Source organism: Lolium perenne, chromosome 5, assembly GCF_019359855.2.
Source record: "Lolium perenne isolate Kyuss_39 chromosome 5, Kyuss_2.0, whole genome shotgun sequence".
NCBI lineage: Eukaryota > Viridiplantae > Streptophyta > Magnoliopsida > Poales > Poaceae > Lolium > Lolium perenne.
The window spans coordinates 162,027,308-162,047,194 of NC_067248.2; the positions used below are offsets into that span (position 1 = coordinate 162,027,308).

At 43.3% G+C, this 19,887-nt stretch overlaps 1 long non-coding RNA gene across 1 annotated transcript; it reads right to left on the bottom strand.

The window, feature by feature from the left end:
• Window positions 1–15,962: 15,962 nt before the first annotated feature.
• Window positions 15,963–18,068, bottom strand: LOC127304903 (uncharacterized). The gene is made up of 4 exons (XR_007853580.2): window positions 18,013–18,068; window positions 17,022–17,138; window positions 16,108–16,141; window positions 15,963–16,027 (listed from the first exon to the last, which is right to left on the bottom strand). It is a non-coding gene; the product is annotated as an uncharacterized lncRNA (long non-coding RNA).
• Window positions 18,069–19,887: the final 1,819 nt, after the last annotated feature.

Genomic DNA, 19,887 nt, shown 5'->3' on the forward strand with positions numbered 1-19,887 from the left:
TGGCAGGCACCCGAGGATTCGGTTAGCCATGGTTTGTGAAAGCAAAGGTTGGAAGGAGTGTCAACCAAAAAGAAAACTTTATGGGAGCCGCTCTTTGAGAGTTTGTCTGGCAAGAGGGTTAGAGTACCCGCTACCAGTCGTTGACAACAACAAACACCTCTCAAAACTTTACTTTATGCTCTCTATATGATTTCAAAACTCGAAAAGCTCTAGCACATGATTTAATCCATGCTTCCCTCTGCGAAGGGCCTGTCTTTTACTTTATGTTGAGTCAGTAAACCTATTTCCCTCCATCTCAGGCAAGCATTTGAGTTGTTGTGATCAAACCATTTATATTGTGATCTATTTCATTATACCTTTTACTTTTCCTTGTTTAGTACAAATTTTATCTGAATGAATACAACTTTGAAAGTTATCGATGATTATGAGGAGATTACTATGATTGAGTATGCAAGTTTATTATAAGCTTTAATATGAGAGCGCTGCTCAATAGATAAGTATAATCTGTTAACTGTTCTCTGACCAAGAACAAAGTTTGCCATCACCAATTATGATTCCTTATGCACCTTTATTTGTGATTACCTTCCACTTGTTTCAAGTTGAATTATATGAGGAAGTTGTTATTAGAATGTCTTGTGTGAATGAATATGATGCTTCTTGTCCGTATTTTATTTATCGACTCTTCACTCCATAAACATGTGATCTTGTTTACCGAGTTCAGGTTCGCTTGGGGACAAGCGAAGTCTAAGCTTGGGGGGAGTTGATACGTCCATTTTGCATCACTATTTTATATCATAATTTGCTATTATTCATTGATATATTTCATATTTGGAGACGATACTTATGTTATTTCATCTATTTTGCATGTTTCATGATTATTTGGGGATCGCGCACCGGAGCCAGGATTCTGCTGGAAAAAGCACCGTCAGAATGCAATATTTCGGAAGATCAACAGTTGACGGAAATTATATGAAAAATCCTATTTTTCCAGAAGTCGAAGGGAGCCAGAAGGGGGAGCCGAGGGGACCCGAGGTGGGCCCACCTCATAGGCCGGCGAGGCCCAAGGTCTGGCCGCGCCGCCCTGTGAGGAGGGGGCCCACAGCCCCCTCTCGCCTCCTTTTCTTCGCGTACGTCTTCGTCCTGAAAACCTAAGCCCCAGAGGATAGTCGCGAAGAGTCACAGCCGCCTCTGCGGGGCGGAGAACACCAGAGAGAAAAGAGCTCTCCGGCAGGCTGAAATCTGCCGGGGAAATTCCCTCCCGGAGGGGGAAATCGATGCCATCGTCACCGTCATCGAGCTGGACATCATCACCATCATCATCACCATCATCATCATCATCACCGCCATCTCCACCGCTGCACCTCGTCACCGCTGTGACAATTTGGGTTTGATCTTGATTGTTTGATAGGGGAAACTCTCCCGGTGTTGATTCCTACTTGTTATTGATGCTATTGAGTGAAACTATTGAACCAAGGTTTATGTTCAGATTGTTATTCATCATCATATCACCTCTGATCGTGTTCAATATGATGTCTCGTGAGTAGTTCGTTTAGTTCTTGAGGACATGGGTGAAGTCTAAATGTTAGTAGTGAATTATGTTGGTTAGTATTCAATGTTGTGATATTTAAGTTGTGGTGTTATTCTTCTAGTGGTGTCGTGTGAACGTCGACTACATGACACTTCACCATTTATGGGCCTAGGGGAATGCATCTTGTATTCGTTTGCCAATTGCGGGGTTGCCGGAGTGACAGAAACCTAAACCCCCGTTGGTATATCGGTGCAGGAGGGATAGCAGGATCTCAGAGTTTAAGGTTGTGGTTAGATTTATCTTAATTACTTTCTTGTAGTTGCGGATGCTTGCAAGGGGTATAATCACAAGTATGTATTAGTCCTAGGAAGGGCGGTACATTAGCATAGGTTCACCCACACAACACTTATCAAAACAATGAAGATTAATCAGCTATATGAAGCGAAAGCACTAGACTAAATTCCCGTGTGTCCTCAAGAACGTTTGGTCATTATAAGTAAACAAACCGGCTTGTCCTTTGTGCTAAAAAGGATTGGGCCACTCGCTGCAATTATTTCTCTCGCATTTTACTTACTCGTACTTTATTCATCCGCTATATCAAAACCCCATGTCTGTGAGCATTTACAGTGAATCCTTCATCGAAACTGCTTGTCAACACCTTCTGCTCCTCGTTGGGTTCGACACTCTTATTTATCGAAGGTACTACGGTACACCCCCTATACTTGTGGGTCATCACCCAGTTAGGATCAAGAAGTGCACTTTTGTAGGTTTTGGGAAGTGGAGAAATCGAAGAAGTGGTGGCATGAAGGTTGAGACGTGTTCTGCGTATATGAAAACCTGTTTTGGCCCAAGTGCGCATGGTGTGAGCATTGGTGGGAGCTTGTGTAGGAACATCGTGGGGTGGTAAAGGGGGTGTAGGGTGAGCAGCGACGTCAGGCGCAGCGGAAGAGATAGACGCCGGAGATGGTGGTGAAGCGGCTGTCGGAGCAGGCGAGTGGGGGGAAACGGCTACCAGGGCAGGCGAGAGGGGTGGAGCGGCTGTCAGGGCAGGAGAGTGCGGTGGAGCGGCTGCCGCGGCAGCAGGTGGTTCTATAACGGCGGTATTGGGTGTTTGGGTGGATGGGATGGGAGCAGTGTATTGGGACGGGAACTTAGTAGGCTGGGCGATAGGATGGTGTGAAAAATCGGAAGAAGGTGGTGGTGATGATGTTCGAGAGGAGAAAGGAAAAATATGCTCGGAGAAGGTGACATGCCTAGAGATGTGAACGCGGCCGGAGACGAGATCCAAGCATCGATAACCTTTGTGTTCATCAGAGTAGCCGAGAAACACACAGGGAATAGAGCGAGGAGAGAGTTTGTTGGGGGCGGTGGAAGAGGTGTTGGGAAAACAGAGACAACCAAAAAAACGGAGTTCAGAATAGTTAGGATGGCAAAGAAAGAGGGAGTAGAAGGGTGTAGAGTTGGTGTTGGATTTGGAGGGTCGAATGTTTAGTAGTGATGACCCACAAGTATAGGGGATCGCAACAGTCTTCGCGGGAAGTAAAACCCAATTTATTGATTCGACACAAGGGGAGACAAAGAATACTTGAAAGCCTTAACAGCGGAGTTGTCAATTCAGCTGCACCTGGAAACAGACTTGCTCGCAAGAGTTTATCAGTAGTAACAGTTTTATAGCAGTAGCAGTAGTGAAATAACAGCAGCAGAGTAACAAAGACAGCAGTAGTGATTATAGTAAACAGCAGGGTTAAAATACTGTAGGCACAGGGATGGATGAACGGGCGTTGCATGGTTGAGAGAAACTCATGTAACAATCAAAGCAGGGCATTTGCAGATAATAATAAAACGGTATCCAAGTACTAATCAATCAATAGGCATGTGTTCCATATATAGTCGTACGTGCTCGCAATGAGAAACTTGCACAACATCTTTTGTCCTACCAGCCGGTGGCAGCCGGGCCTCAAGGGAATCTACTGGATATTAAGGTACTCCTTTTAATAGAGTACCGGAGCAAAGCATTAACACTCCGTGAACACATGTGATCCTCACATCACCGCCTTCCCCTCCGGTTGTCCCAATTTCTGTCACTTTGGGGCCTCGGGTTCCGGACAGTAACATGTGTATACAACTTGCAGGTAAGATCATAAACAACGAATATCTTCATGAATCAATAACATGTTCAGATCTGAGATTATGGCACTCGGGCCCTAGTGACAAGCATTAAGCATAACAAGTTGCAACAATATCATAAAAGTAACATCTACGGATACTAGGCACTATGCCCTAATGATACGTCTCCGATGTATCGATAATTTCTTATGTTCCATGCCACATTATTGATGATATCTACATGTTTTATGCATACTTTATGTCGTATTTATGCATTTTCCGGCACTAACCTATTAACGAGATGCCGAAGAGCCAGTTGCTGTTTTCTGCTGTTTTTTTCAGAAATCCTAGTAAAGAAATATTCTCGGAATTGGACGAAATCAACGCCCAGGGTCCTATTTTTGCATGAAGCTTCTAGAAGACCGAGGGGGAAAGGAAGTGGGGCCACGAGGCGCCGCCACAACAGGGCGGCGCGGCCCAGGTCTTGGCCGTGCGGCCCTGGTGTGTGGGGCCCTCGTGTGGCCCCCCGCGTTGCCCTTCCGCCTACTTAAAGCCTTCGTCGCGAAACCCCCAGTACCGAGAGCCACGATACGGAAAACCTTACTGAGACGCCGCCGCCGCCAATCCCATCTCGGGGGATTCAGGAGATCGCCTCCGGCACCCTGCCGGAGAGGGGAATCATCTCCCGGAGGACTCTTCACCGCCATGGTCGCCTCCGGAGTTATGAGTGAGTAGTTCACCCCTGGACTATGGGTCCATAGCAGTAGCTAGATGGTCGTCTTCTCCTTATGTGCTTCATTGTTGGATCTTGTGAGCTGCCTAACATGATCAAGATCATCTATCTGTAATTCTATATGTTGTGTTTGTCGGGATCCGATGGATAGAGAATACTATGTTATGGTGATTATCAATCTATTACCTATGTGTTGTTTATGATCTTGCATGCTCTCCGTTATTAGTAGAGGCTCTGGCCAAGTTTTTGCTCTTAACTCCAAGAGGGAGTATTTATGCTCGATAGTGGGTTCATGCCTCCATTAAATCTAGGACGGATGTGAGAAAGTTCTAAGGTTGTGGATGTGCTGTTGCCACTAGGGATAAAACATTGATGCTATGTCCGAGGATGTAGTTATTGATTACATTACGCACCATACTTAATGCAATTTTCTGTTGTTTGCAACTTAATACCGGAAGGGGTTCGGATGATAACCTGAAGGTGGACTTTTTAGGCATAGATGCATGCTGGATGGCGGTCTATGTACTTTGTCGTAATGCCCAATTAAATCTCACAATATTTATCATATCATGTATGTGCATTGTCATGCCCTCTCTATTTGTCAATTGCCCGACTGTAATTTGTTCACCCAACATGCTATTTATCTTATGGGAGAGACACCTCTAGTGAACTGTGGACCCCGGTCCTATTCTTTACATTGAATACAATCTGCTGCAATACTTGTTTTACTGTTCTTCGCAAACAATCATCATCCACACTATACATCTAATCCTTTGTTACAGCAAGCCGGTGAGATTGACAACCTCACTGTTTCGTTGGGGCAAAGTACTTTGGTTGTGTTGTGCAGGTTCCACGTTGGCGCCGGAATCCCTGGTGTTGCGCCGCACTATACTTCGCCACCTTCAACCTTCAACGTGCTTCTTGGCTCCTCCTGGTTCGATAAACCTTGGTTTCTTTCTGAGGGAAAACTTGCTACTGTCTGCATCACACCTTCCTCTTGGGGTTCCCAATGGACGTGTGTTAATTGCACGCATCAAGTTCTTTTTCTGGCGCCGTTGCCGGGGAGATCAAGACACGCTGCAAGGGGAGTCTCCACAATCCAATCTCTTTACTTTGTTTTTGTCTTGCTTTATTTTATTTACTACTTTGTTTGCTGCATTATATCAAAACACAAAAAAATTAGTTGCTAGCTTTACTTTATTTACTGTCTTGTTCTCCATATTAAAAACACAAAAAAATTAGTTACTTGCATTTACTTTATTTACCTTTTGTTTATTTCATCATGTTTCCCCCTAATTACACTCTAAAAGACATACCAGTAGGACGTGGGTCTATCATTGGAAGAGATAATATAGAAGATTTTTTCACTCATGTTAGTAAAGTTGAAGATTTTGAAGATAGACACTTGGTAGAACTTGCTCCTACTTATGAATTTGCTGCCGCTTCTTTAGTTCGCATGTTGGAAACTAAATTTGTTAATCTCAATCCTATAATCCAACACATGTTTCTCACACTTGGTGATATGGAAGAAGGGGAAAAGAAAGATTTTGTTTTAGAAATCCTTCTTAAAGAATTTGGTGGTGTAGCAAGAGAGGCTAGAAAGGTCTTTATTAAATACAATATGCTAGGCTCTTATACCAATTTTGTTAGTATCCTTGAAAAGATGGACATGGAGAGAGTAAGGTACACTAATAATGTTAATGATGGTGGGGAGATTAAGACAACAGTACCTTGTAAGCTCCTGGGAATGAGCGATGCTCTAGAAACTAATTATGGTTGGCTTGTCCCAGAAAATTTGTTTGATGAGGATAGCAAACCTAAGAATAATGAAAAGGGAGCCTCTGAAACTCACATAGATAAGATAAAATGCATAGTTGAGAAAACTCCCAACACCTATGTCGAGGCTTCATCTCTTGATAATACTTGATTCACACTTTCTGCGCCTAGCTGAAAGGCGTTAAAGAAAAGCGCTTATGGGAGACAACCCATGTTTTTACTACAGTACTTTGTTTTATATTTGAGTCTTGGAAGTTGTTTACTACTGTAGCAACCTCTCCTTATCATGTTTTTGTGCCAAGTAAAGTCTCTATGGTAAAGTTGATGCTAGATTTGGATTGCTGCACAGAAACAGCATTGCTGTCTGTCACGAATTCGCGCAGAAGTTTCTGTAAAAAAGTAAAAAAAATCTGCAAATTTACGTGCGTGATCCTCAGATATGTATGCAACTTTCATTAGTTTTGAGTTTTTCCGTTTGAGCAAGTTAAGTGCCCCTTCCAGGTTCGTCTTTACGGACTGTTCTATTTTTGACAGATTCTGCCTTTTATTTCGCATTGCCTCTTTTGCTATGTTGGATGAATTTCTTTGATCCATTAATGTCCAGTAGCTTTGTGCAATGTCCAGAAGTGTTAAGAATGATTGTGTCACCTCTGAACATGTGAATTTTTGATTGTGCACTAACCCTCTAATGAGTTTGCTTGAAGTTTGGTGTGAAGGAAGTTTTCAAGGGTCAAGAGAGGAGTATGATATACTATGATCAAGAGGAGTGAAAGCTCTAACCTTGGGGATGCCCCGGTGGTTCACCCCTGCATATTTTAAGAAGACTCAAGCGTCTAAGCTTGGGGATGCCCAAGGCATCCCCTTCTTCATCGACAACATCATCAGGTTCCTCTCCTGAAACTATATTTTTATTCAGTCACATCTTATGTGCTTTGCTTGGAGCGTCGGTTTGTTCTTGTTTTTGTTTTTGTTTTTGTTTGAATAAAATGGATCCTAGCATTCATTGTGTGGGAGAGAGACACGCTCCGCTGTTGCATATGGACAAATATGTCCTTAGGCTTTACTCACAGTATTCATAGGTTGAATCTTCTTCGTTAAATTGTTATATGGTTGGAATTGGGAAATGCTACATGTAGTAATTCTAAAATGTCTTGAATAATTTGATACTTGGCAATTGTTGTGCTCATGTTTAAGCTCTTGCATCATATACTTTGCACCCATTAATAAAGAAATACATAGAGCTTGCTAAAATTTGGTTTGCATAATTGGTCTCTCTAAGGTCTAGATAATTTCTAGTAAAGAGTTTGAACAACAAGGAAGACGGTGTAGAGTCTTATTATGTTTACAATATGTCTTTTATGTGAGTTTTGCTGGACCGGTTCATCCTTGTGTTTGTTTCAAATAAACCTTGCTAGCCTAAACCTTGTATCGAGAGGGAATACTTCTCATGCATCCAAAATCCTTGAGCCAACCACTATGCCATTTGTGTCCACCATACCTACCTATTACATGGTATTTCTCCGCCATTCCAAAGTAAATTGCTTGAGTGCTACCTTTAAATTTCCATCATTCGCCTTTGCAATATATAGCTCATGGGACAAAATAGCCTTAAAAACTATTGTGGTATTGAATATGCACTTATGCACTTTATCTCTTATTAAGTTGCTTGTTGTGCGATAACCATGTTCCTGGGGACGCCATCAACTCTTTGTTGAATATCATGTGAGTTGCTATGCATGTTCGTCTTGTCTGAATTAAGGGCGGTTTTCACAATCAAATGGTTTGAGTATGCATACTGTTAGAGAAGAACATTGGGCCGCTAACTAAAGCCATGAATCATGGTGGAAGTTTCAGTTTGGACATAAAACCTCAATCTCTTATGAGAATATTAACTGTTGAATGCTTAAGCATTAAAAGAGGAGTCCATTATCTGTTGTCTATGTTGTCCCGGTATGGGTGTCTAAGTTGAAGAATGATCAAAAGCGAGAAATCCAATGCGAACTTTCTCCTTAGACCCTTGTACAGGCGGCATAGAGGTACCCCATTGTGACACTTGGTTGAAACATATGTTCTGCAATGATAATCAGTGTTAACCCAAGCTAATTAGGACAAGGTGCGGGCACTATTAGTACACTATGCATGAGGCTTGCAACTTGTAAGATATAATTTACATAATACATATGCTTTATTACTACCGTTGACAAAATTGCTTCATGTTTTCAAAATAAAAGCTCTAGCACAAATATAGCAATCAATGCTTCCCTCTGCGAAGGGCCTTTCTTTTACTTTTATGTTGAGTCAGTTCACCTATCTCTCTCCACCTTAAGAAGCAAACACTTGTGTGAACTGTGCATTGATTCCTACATACTTGCATATTGCACTCGTTATATTACTCTATGTTGACAATTATCCATGAGATATACATGTTATAAGTTGAAAGCAACCGCTGAAACTTAATCTTCCTTTGTGTTGCTTCAATACCTTTACTTTGATTTATTGCTTTATGAGTTAACTCTTATGCAAGACTTATTGATGCTTGTCTTGAAGTACTATTCATGAAAAGTCTTTGCTTTATGATTCATTTGTTTATTCATGTCATTACCATTGTTTTGATCGCTGCATTCATTACATATGCTTACAATAGTATGATCAAGGTTATGATGCTATTTCACTCCAGAAATTATCTTTGTTATCGTTTACCTGCTCGGGACGAGCAGGAACTAAGCTTGGGGATGCTGATACGTCTCCGACGTATCAATAATTTCTTATGTTCCATGCCACATTATTGATGATATCTACATGTTTTATGCATACTTTATGTCGTATTTATGCATTTTCCGGCACTAACCTATTAACGAGATGCCGAAGAGCCAGTTGCTGTTTTCTGCTGTTTTTGGTTTCAGAAATCCTAGTAAAGAAATATTCTCGGAATTGGACGAAATCAACGCCCAGGGTCCTATTTTTGCACGAAGCTTCCAGAAGACCGAGGGGGAAAGGAAGTGGGGCCACGAGGCGCCGCCACAACAGGGCGGCGCGGCCCAGGTCTTGGCCGCGCGGCCCTGGTGTGTGGGGCCCTCGTGTGGCCCCCCGCGTTGCCCTTCCGCCTACTTAAAGCCTTCATCGCGAAACCCCCAGTACCGAGAGCCACGATACGGAAAACCTTACTGAGACGCCGCCGCCGCCAATCCCATCTCGGGGGATTCAGGAGATCGCCTCCGGCACCCTGCCGGAGAGGGGAATCATCTCCCGGAGGACTCTTCACCGCCATGGTCGCCTCCGGAGTTATGAGTGAGTAGTTCACCCCTGGACTATGGGTCCATAGCAGTAGCTAGATGGTCGTCTTCTCCTTATGTGCTTCATTGTTGGATCTTGTGAGCTGCCTAACATGATCAAGATCATCTATCTGTAATTCTATATGTTGTGTTTGTCGGGATCCGATGGATAGAGAATACTATGTTATGGTGATTATCAATCTATTACCTATGTGTTGTTTATGATCTTGCATGCTCACCGTTATTAGTAGAGGCTCTGGCCAAGTTTTTGCTCTTAACTCCAAGAGGGAGTATTTATGCTCGATAGTGGGTTCATGCCTCCATTAAATCTGGGACAGTGATAAAAAGTTCTAAGGTTGTGGATGTGCTGTTGCCACTAGGGATAAAACATTGATGCTATGTCCGAGGATGTAGTTATTGATTACATTACGCACCATACTTAATGCAATTGTCTGTTGTTTGCAACTTAATACCGGAAGGGGTTCGGATGATAACCTGAAGGTGGACTTTTTAGACATAGATGCATGCTGGATGGCGGTCTATGTACTTTGTCGTAATGCCCAATTAAATCTCACAATATTTATCATATCATGTATGTGCATTGTCATGCCCTCTCTATTTGTCAATTGCCCGACTGTAATTTGTTCACCCAACATGCTATTTATCTTATGGGAGAGACACCTCTAGTGAACTGTGGACCCCGGTCCTATTCTTTACATTGAATACAATCTGCTGCAATACTTGTTTTACTATTCTTCGCAAACAATCATCATCCACACTATACATCTAATCCTTTGTTACAGCAAGCCGGTGAGATTGACAACCTCACTGTTTCGTTGGGGCAAAGTACTTTGGTTGTGTTGTGCAGGTTCCACGTTGGCGCCGGAATCCCTGGTGTTGCGCCGCACTATACTTCGCCGCCATCAACCTTCAACGTGCTTCTTGGCTCCTCCTGGTTCGATAAACCTTGGTTTCTTTCTGAGGGAAAACTTGCTACTGTCTGCATCACACCTTCCTCTTGGGGTTCCCAACGGACGTGTGTTAATTGCACGCATCACCTAACAATCTTGTGACTATTACATGACCAATCTCATTCAATCCCTACCATCCCCTTCAGCCTACAGCGGGGGAATTACTCACACGTGGATGGGGGAAACATGGCTGGTCGATGGAGAGGCGTCGGTGGTGATGATGGCGATGATCTCCTCCAATTCCCCGTCCCGGCGAGGTGCCAGAACGGAGTTTCTGGTCCCGAGACGGAGTTTCGCGACGGTGGCGGCGTACTGGATGGTTTCTGGCGACTTCGACTCTCCCCCGTGCGTTTTTAGGTCGAAGGCAATAAGTAGTCCGAAGGAGGGCGTCGGGGGCCAGCCGAGGCCGCCACACACTAGGGCCGCGCGCCCCCCTCCTGGGCCGCGCCGGCCTAGCGTGTGGGGCCCTTGGGCCCCCACCTGGCTTGCCCTTCTGGCTCCGCCAATATTCTGGGAAAATAGGACCTTCTGCATAAATTCTGAGGATTTTCCTGAAAGTTGGATTTCTGCACAAAAACGAGACACCAGAGCAGTTCTGCTGAAAACAGCGTTAGTCCGTGTTAGTTGTATCCAAAATACACGAATTAGAGGCAAAATAATAGCAAAAGTGTTCGGGAAAGTAGATACGTTTTGGACGTATCAAGTAGATAGGTGGCTGTGCGCAAGGCTTTGGCCCAAAATTTAGGTGGCATGGACGAGTGAATTAAAAGTGTGCGAACTATGTCGTTGAGAGTGGGAAGGGAACGTTCTGCTTTTCCGTTTTGAGGGGAATTATAGGGGCATGAAAAACGAAGAAGTATGCCGTGTTGGAGAAAGAAGTGCTAGTTTTGAAAGTTGTCAAATTCTTTGCCATTGTCACATTGAATGAATTTAATTGGAAGAAAGAAGTGGGTGGCAACATATTTTTGAAAGTTTAGAAAAATGGTGTGGACATCGGATTTGTTGCGCAAAGGAAAGGTCCATACAAACTGGGTAAAATCATCAAGAACAACAAGATAGTACTTAAAACCGGAGACACTAGCATGTGGTGATGTCCATAAATCGCAATGCAACAGCTCAAAGGGAAAGGTGCTAACAGTACTTGATGAACTAAACGGCAATCTAACATGTTTGCCTTGCTGACACGAGGGACAAAGAGATGAATTGTGACTATCTCAATTACAGCTTATTGAAAACTCGCTAAGTAAAGATGACAGAGTAGCGGTGTGGGGGTGGCCGAGACGATGATGCCAGAGGTCAACGGACGCGGTCATGGAGGTGGGTGGATCGGAGGTGGCAACGCCATGGAGGGTGTAGAGGTCACCGAAGCTATTGAACCGTGCGATCTCCGCTTTGGTCCGGTAGTCCTTCATAGTTAAACCAAACGGATCAAATTCCATAGAAACAAGATTGTCACGTGTGAACTGACGAACATAAATTAGGTTTTTGATTAGTGTGGGTGCAATAAGAACATCTCGTAGAAGAAGTTGTTTGGTGGGTGTAGGTATATAGATTTGGCCGGTGCAGTATATAGGTATGGAAGAACCGTTTCCTAGAATTATCGATGAAAGAGGGGTGGAGGAAAAATTTGACAGCATATTACTAGAAGCAGACATGTGACTAGAGGCGTCAGAGTCGAAAATCCAGTCCATACCTGAGTTCCCCTGGGCAGCAAAGTTGTTCATGGCCTGCAAAAATGCAGACTGGTCCCAGCTTGGTGAAGGTGCAGCAGTCGGTGTCGAGGGATGAAGCGGTGCAGTCGGAGGAGGCGCCATGAGCACAGGGGGAGGCTGTACAGCGGTGGATGCTGGTATTGCATGTAAGACATCCCCCGTTGTGGTAGGCCGGGGCGGCGTAGTAGGCGTTCGGCGGAGCACGCGACGCGAGGAGGCCAGGAGCGCCAGTATGGGGCGAAGTCCGGGCGCCCAGGTGCCGGTGTACACCGGAGAGGCACCAAGTGGCGAGGGAGTCGACCACGGCATGGAACGCGCCTGAACCATGCCGGTCCACGGGTCATGGGGCGGGCCCCAAGAGGGAGCCGCAGGGGGGCCCGGAGGCGCAGGCGCAGGTGGTGCTGGTGCCGGGGCGGGGCGAGCCGGTGTCGATGAAGAGGTTGGCCACGGCGGCCAGTACATGGGGTTCTTCCCCTTGTAGTTAGGATTGGGACGCCAACCAGGAGGGGGCTGATCATCGGCCGAGGCGGGAAACGGGACCAAGGGGGCGGCCGCAGCAGATAGTTGGCCCTGGTGGATCGGGCAGGAGCGGGGGCCGTGTCGAGGCGGCGAAGACGTGGGGGCGCGCCTCCCGGCGCGTCAGATCATCGTCGGCGTTCTACAGCAGGGACCGGATCTCGGTGAAGGTGGGGCGTGGCCGCATAAAGGGAATCATGGCCATTTACGTCTTAAACCGATCATTGAGCCCTTGTAGCAGGATGTTGATGAGCTGACGATTGGGCATGGGATCACCAAGTTCCCGGAGCTCGTCCGCCATCGTCTGGATGCGCTGGCAGTAGACACTGAGCGACGAGGCCCCCTGAGGGGTGTTGCGGATCTCGTAGTGGAGGTTGTTGATCCGGGTGTCAGCGTTGTCCTGGAAGAGCTGGCGGAGAGACGCCCATAGGGCGGCGGCGGTGGCAGCCTCGCGGAAGGCAAGGTTGAAAATCTCAGTGGACACACGTGTGTATATCCACTGGATGATGGCGAGGTCGTCGGTGACCTATCGAGGGTCGTCGGGGCGGGAGACGGCGTTGGGGGCGACGTGATCGCGGAGATTGCAGCGCCCAAGATGGACCTTGAAGAGGTGGCGCCAATGGTAGTAGTTGTGCTGGCCTAGATCTAGAGTGATCGGGATAAAGGGGGTGACATCGGCTATGGTGTCTGTACTAGAAGGACCTCGCGCACGTTGTTGCGCGCGTTTTTCATATGATGGTTGTGTATTTTCGACTTCATCTACATACCACATGTTCATTTCTTATTTAGTCAAGTGCCGGAGGAAAGGTTGTATGTGTAATAGATGCATATCGTTTGATCCAGATGCATTTGAGTCTTTTTTTATCTACAATTTATGCATCCGCGGAAAAAGAGACTCGGATTTGCCTAACTCGGATTGGCAACGGTATAATAATGCATTCATGCCGGAAACTCGACCTGCTTCAGGGCTTGTTTAGGACCGCTCAGCTGTGGTTTCAAAATCGGACTTAGCATTGGCAGAATGAGTCATTTGATTTTTGCAATGTGCCCCCTTTGTCGCCTCCTCAGTAACTATTAGAAATGAGAAAGCTTCCTGAATTGCGGAGTATTTGCTGCCCCCGTTTTCGCTCTTGGCATGGATTCCCCTACTATATGTAATAATTAATGGGCTGTACATTGAAATGATGGAAGTCATATCCAAACTATTTCCTTTTGCTTGCAAGACCAGCAATGGGTAGTAAAATGAGCTTACAAAGAACTCTAATTTGTAAATAATAACATGGTTTTCAGTTTCACAAAAAATCAGACTTTTTTCAGATTATGGTTGTGAAGATAATAATGTAAGCAAAAGATAAAGGAAATGAAACAAAAATTAATTAAAAAATGTTTGCTCTTTGTTGAAGTTTCTTACAAAATAACAGGGAAATCATGATAAACACATGTGAGATACTTGTACAATGAAACACAAATTTCAAAACATCGAGTCACCTGACAAACATCGGGATAAGAATTATCCTTATGCGTTGAATACATCCATCATTTTCCATTTTGAGTGTACACATGTCCTTTCTTCAAAAATGAAACTGGTGTTATCATTAATCAGAAAGAGAGTTTTGATTACAGATCAGCAAGGCCAATTCCAACACGCAGGGAGGCAACTTGCAACACACCACCACTACCACTCACACAGATAAGTTTTGCTAGTCCATGACCCAGGACATTATCATGTCTACGAATCTTCTTCAGTTTGAAGTCTGGAAGTTGCTCTAGGGTTTTGCTTGATGTCTAGCAGGATGCTGTAGCAATCCTCGGACTATGTCTTTCACTATTTGAAAGATTTTTTATGAGAGATGCACAATCTCTCTCAACAATGATTCCTGTATGAACTATCATGAGCACCTGCTTGACTCCCACCAGGCAGGCAATGGATTTTGCAGCTTCTACGCTCTCAGAAAAAGGAATAACGTCCCAGGCTAAGAAGGTAAATTGACCTTTGTCATTCCTTATTGCAGCAGAACATGACCTACTGTTGGTGTCTTTAATAAAGCTTGTATACACATATCCTGAAGGGAAAACACCACGGGCTGCGTTTCAAATTTGTGCTTAGCTATCCTAAACAAGAATCAAAGTTATATCATAGACATAAGGTGCAAACCCATACAAATATCATCTAACGAACTATATATACATAAAGGTTGCGGAAAACCAAATCTGATCCCAGGTGCATATGTACCTGGTATGTATAAAACATATTTTCACAACATAAAAAATTTAGTAAAAAAATTTAGCATATAGAGGGACATGTTCTATGTGTGCACGTAAAGTTTCACATAAAACCAACAATTTTTCTACCCTGTGTAAAAAAGACAAATAATGCCTCAAAAAATAGACTATTTTAGCACCAAAGATTTGTCTTTTTTGCACAAGGCACGAAACATATCGGTTTTTGCTGAAACAACTTTGTAAGCATGTAATATGTCAAGGTATACACGGGGAATTTTTATTTGTATTTTTCTAACATTTTAAAATATGTTTAATATGCATTTCAAATAAAGGGTGCATATGCACCCGGGTGTAGAAACACCCTGTCCTAAAGGTTGCACCTTTTGAGTATGAAGACCATAACTACTTTACAAAACCATAAATAGTATATACTTATTTGTAAAAATGTGACGTTTTTAATCTGTTCTCCTGCTTCGTCATTATTGTCTTGGGCTTCTGTAAACTTTGATCTCCAATATTTGCATGCAAAATTCATAAACAAAATATCATTCAGATCACTCAATAGCTCTCACATTTGTGCTAAATATATGCCTCCATAAAAAATAGTAGCCTAGGTATTACAGATGTTCGAGCGAGACAAATAAGAAATTAATGATTACATACTATCAATTCATCCTTAGTTACATGGACTCCATGCATGGCATACATGCCAACTACCACCTGACCTCAAACAACTTACTGTAAAATGTAGAACTACTTTTTGGATAAGGTAATGATCACTTTCAGCAATTGTGAAAAACAGATAAGCCCAAATTTATTAAAATTTCTACTTGGTTCAGCTCTGACTCTATCAACACCAAAATGCTCACGAGAAGGTAAATATTGTTATGATCTTACATTCACAGGAGGACACGAAGGAGTGTTCATTGGTGTGGTGGTTTTCTATGATGTGAGTGACAATCTTAATCAAGCTGGGGTTTGGGCTGCCAAATGGGTTCGACTTGAAAACGAAAATCATCACTAACTACAATAAGCACAGCGGGGAGATCGCACATATAAATTGTTCAATAAACCAAAATCATTACCTTGCAGATCAATACTTGTCCCCCACGCCCTGCCTCTGCTCGACTGAACATTGTCTGTGTCTCTACTTGTAAACCACACCCTCCTAGTAATAAGGAAACACCGCCCTAAAATCACATCAGTCAGAATTTTGAAATATGTAAGATAATATATGGGGAAAACTTCAACAAAGAAAAAAAAACAGTACCAGTTGAACTGCATATGCGAGAAACCGAGAACACCTGACAAAATTTGGAAGTTGCAGCATATAAGGAAAACACCAAGCTAGAGGAGTATACTTTACTGGGAAAATTCTTCAACCAATATTACATTATAAGAATAGATGGATCTCATAAATGAACATGATCACGGTGAAATCGTTCGCCAACAGAAATTAAATTCAGCTCTCGGGCAACCATTGATAATTACACGATAACTACATGGAAAAAATCATTTTGAACTATCAATGGTTAAATTAAGTAAATATTAATTAGTACAAAATGGAAAATAGGTGGACACCATGTACACACCTGCAGACAAAGGTATCATGCATGTGAACTAAAAAAATCAAGTTAAGATAAGATAACCGGTGTTTGGAATACTAAATTATACTCTAGTTGTCTATCATATATTATACTACCTCTGTCCATAAATATATGCTAAAAGTTTGTCAAAATTTGAATGTATCTAGCCATGATTTAGTGTATAGATACATCCGAATTTGGACAAATCTTTGGCATCTATTTATGGACGGAGGGAGTACGAACTTTTTAATATGAAGTTCTAACTGACTACAGGTCTTTAACAGCCATGACCAGAGAAGAGATCAAATTTTTTGTTCTTTGTTAGTGTACCATTATACTGACACCACCAGGTGGAGCGGTGCTGTCTTAAGCCTTTAACCATAAATCTCTATAAATGAGAATAGCATCCTAAGACCTCACAGTTCTTACACACACAAAACTGCAACAAATGTTCAATCACGACCTAACCGAATTAACACCTTCAGAAATCACATGGAGAAATAATAAAAAGAAAACAGCTCAAAACTCTAACTGTTGAGAAAACTAAAGCGTGTACTGATATAAAAGTAATGCAACTTGGATAAAATATTTTCTTAACTGGCTGCTAATTTGTTCTAGCTCTATCTACCTAACACACTCTCATTGGTTTGGTTGAAATGCCTCCTTTTGCACTGAATAGCTTTAACATTGAGTGTCCCTTGCTTTAGTAGTTTATCTGTTCAAGTAGCATGAGAAAAACATGTCGTCAGAATAATACAGATCTGCTTCAAACGAACATGCACTTGGTGAAAGAACACATGCTTCTTCCACATCGGTGGACAATCTACAAATACATGTACCAAAGTCAACTTTATCTTGTTGAAAGGGAAATGACAAGACCTTGTGGAAACAAAATAGCAGCACCAAACGACAAAAGAAGGGTAGGAAAATTACACCCAACTAAAGAATGAAAGAAGACTGAATGAGGATTTAGGTACAAAATTCTAAAAAATGGTGGAAGAGAAACAGTATAGTGTTTCAGGGTTAGGATGATCTAGTTTTGTGTTTGGTTGAAGTGACGGAGGTGCATGGGTTGTTCTGATCACCTCTTTCCCATTAGATGGTGACACTGCGCCTAGATGCATGCAACTTTTGCAACATAATTTCACAAGTCCACAACGATAATGTCAGAAAAAATTAGGAAAACATCTCGCAAAATACAAATTGAATTCTCTCATCAAAAGAATCAGTTGTACAGGCTATTTGAAGAGAACACAGACAGCTACAATAACCATATATAGTCAAGTTTCTCAAATTATCTAACCATGTGCGACTCATTTATTCAATAAGGTACACTCTAAACAACTATTAACCTTTTTTTCTGAAAAATAATTTAACACATCCAGATAGTGGGCTGAACAAAGCATATCTCGGAAGACAATCCATCAGCCCAATCAATGGTGGTAACATGCAAAAGTTAAGGATTTGAAAATTTCAACCATATCTGAGCTAGGGATAAATATGTTGGCTTATATATGCAAATACCTGAGACAATTGTAGCACATTGAGGTAAACATTAAATCATACAAGGTGAGTATCCAAGCACACACCTCTTGTTCTGCTGGACACTGGCTCATTAATATATTCAGGAGTAGCTGCAGGTTGCAACAATCGAAGTGGAGCAAGCACCGTATAGCATAATAGAAACACTGACCATTAGAAAATAAGGGAAAATAAGAACGCAGCTCTAATATGACAGAAAAACGTAGGAAAACAACCCATCCGAAATACAACAGAGAAAGATTGAATCTTGACAGTAAACCCGTGCTAAGTAAGACAGAACATAAACCTACAGTAGAACAATTTATATCACTGCAATCCATGAACCACCACAATCAGACGATATGGATCTGCAACCCTACTACTAAATGCAGTGCTCACAGCGCGGACGGCAAGAACTGCAGACAAATGCCGCACGAAAACGTTGAATCTACAGCAAGCACGAACCAAACGAACGCAGACCAGCCCAATCCCCAAGAAACGGATCCACACACACAAACATCACCGATTCCAAAACACAAAGCTAACAGAAGATAAATCTACACAGAATAAACCTGAATCTTAGAAACCGGACACTAAATGACGCCACAGATAGAGAAATAGGGATAGGAAACCATACCAGGGAGAAGAAACGGCCTCGACGGAGAACGCGGGCGGCCACGGCGGCGCCACCCAAGCCGATGCACCCCCGGAGAGCAGGCACCTCCGCAACCCCCACCCGCACACAACGCCGCAGCTCCAAGAACGAAAAGAAGAAATCGAGCGACTCCAAACACCCGCGCGGCCGAAGAAAAGAAGAAGAAGAGAGGACTACAGAAGGCCCGGTCAAAGGAACAGAAACCGACTTCAGCGAGGCTCTGTGGCTCGTACACGTGATGCCGAACCGCCTCAAACACCGAGTCGCAACGACACGCCAGCACGCGGGTAGGACCCACGAAAGCAACGCGCGGCTCTCCCAGAAACGCGCGCGACCCTAGGAGCTTAGTGATCTTCTAAGATAGGAGAGGGGAGCAGCCATGACGGTCGGGGGAGAGAAGCTGGTGAGGGAGGTGGAGGGGCTGGTGGTGGCGGCGACGGCCTTGGCCTTCTGTTCATAGTAGCCAGGCGGCGGCAATGGAGGCGGTTTGGGCGGCCGCACCATAGGCCCTGGATCTAATCTGATGCCATGAAGATTGATATAATTAATTGTATTGATATTCAGTGATTACATTGAGCCTCTTAGGCTGTTTATATAGTACTAGAGACTTGGAGGGCAAGAAGACTAGTAGAGATAGAATTGGAGTACAATCTTAAAATACTAAATATAGCCTAGATGTGATATACTCTAACAACTACTAATAGAAGACTTTTCTAGCTATTCATAGACCCACTTATTTTGGTTACTAGTATCTAGTCCACTTATAGTGTGTAGATTTACTCATTTTGATTCGTATATAATTCACTTTAAAATATCTAAAAGGTCTTAAGTTAGTGCCGGAGGGAGTAATTAATAATGTTTTTTACATTGCCTGAGAATACTAAAAATACTGGTTCATCTAACATTAGCCCTTATCGTCCATTGAGGGATCCGCTAGCGCAAAATACAAATCCTAGGAGGCCATCGGTCGATATAGAATCCAGTATCGGGTTAAAAAAAAAACAGATTTCTGGTATGATGATGAGTCAATGAAGCTGCATCCTGTCAGATAAAACCAGGGAAAGTTGCTAATTTAGTCAGGCCAACACGACAATAAGAGTATCCGCAGGTTGGGCATATATAAAAATGCACATACTCCACTGCTGCTCACAAATTCATTTGCAAAGAAATTGCAAGTCACTCGACTGAAGCAAACTATTAGAGCATCTCCAGCCGCGTCCCCCAAACCGTCCCCCAAACCGCGCCGGATTGAGCGTTTGGGGGACGTGTTTTGTTCGTGCCGCGTTTG